The sequence below is a fragment of the Austrofundulus limnaeus genome, unplaced genomic scaffold, assembly GCF_001266775.1.
Source record: "Austrofundulus limnaeus strain Quisiro unplaced genomic scaffold, Austrofundulus_limnaeus-1.0 Scaffold1823, whole genome shotgun sequence".
In the NCBI taxonomy this organism is placed as follows: Eukaryota; Metazoa; Chordata; class Actinopteri; order Cyprinodontiformes; family Rivulidae; genus Austrofundulus; species Austrofundulus limnaeus.
The window spans coordinates 33974-35095 of record NW_013954225.1 but is presented as its reverse complement, the minus strand read 5'-3'; positions in this window follow the sequence as shown (position 1 = coordinate 35095).

Sequence of the window (1122 nt, the reverse complement as noted above, 5' to 3'; positions counted from 1 at the left end):
ATCAAGAATGTCTCTGTATATTTTTCCATTCATCCTTCCTTCGATTATTTGAAGTTTGCCAGTATCATTTGCTGAAAAACAGCCCCACACCATGATGTTCCCACCTCCAAACTTCACTGTTGGTATGGTGTTTTTGGGGTAATGTGCAGTGCCATTTTCCCTCCAAACATGATGTGTATTATGGCATCCAAAAAGTTCAGTTTTGGTCTCATCTGACCAGACTATATTCTCCCAGTATTACACAGGCTCGTCTAAATGTTGTGCAGCAAACTTTAAACCACCTTCAACATGCTGTTTCTTCAGCAGTGGTGTCTTGTGTGGTGATTGTGCGTATAGGCCATGGCAGTTGAGTGCATTACTTATTGTTTTCTTTGAAACAATCATACCTGCTAATTCCAGGTCTTTCTGAARCTCTCCACAAGTGGTCCTTGGCTCTTCAACAACTCTTCTGATCATTCTTTTCACTCTTCTGTCAGAAATCTTGCGAGGAGCACCTGGTCGTGGTCAGTTTAAGGTGAAATGATGTTCTTTCCACTTCCGAATTATGGCCCCAACAGTGCTCACTGGAAAATTCAGAAGTTTAGAAATTCTTCTGTAACCGATGCCATCATTATCCTTTGCAACAGTAAGGTTGCGAAGGTCTTGAGAGAGCTCTTTACTTTTACCCATCATCAGATATTTGTTGTGTGATCCCTGGCCATCATTTGGGACTGAACCAGCTGATCTTAATTTGCACTGACAAGGGGCAGGCTTGCCATTCCACATTATTACAAATAACTTCATTTCTGGACATTTATGGTTTGATTTCTTTGTATACAGTATATGGATCACTTGGGTTGTTACCGACAACTGGTGGAAATTTCATGTCATTAGCACCTCAAGTAACATATTTACTGAGAAAAATGTTGACGTGTTCAATACTTATTTTACCCGCTGTATGTGTCAACTTCAACTGGGGGTGAATATACACTCACCGGCCACTTTATTAGGTACACCTGTCCAACTGCTCGTTAACACTTAATTTCTAATCAGCCAATCAAATGGCGGCAACTCAGTGCATTTAGGCATGTAGACATGGTCAAGACAATCTCCTGCAGTTCAAACCGAGCATCAGTATGGGGA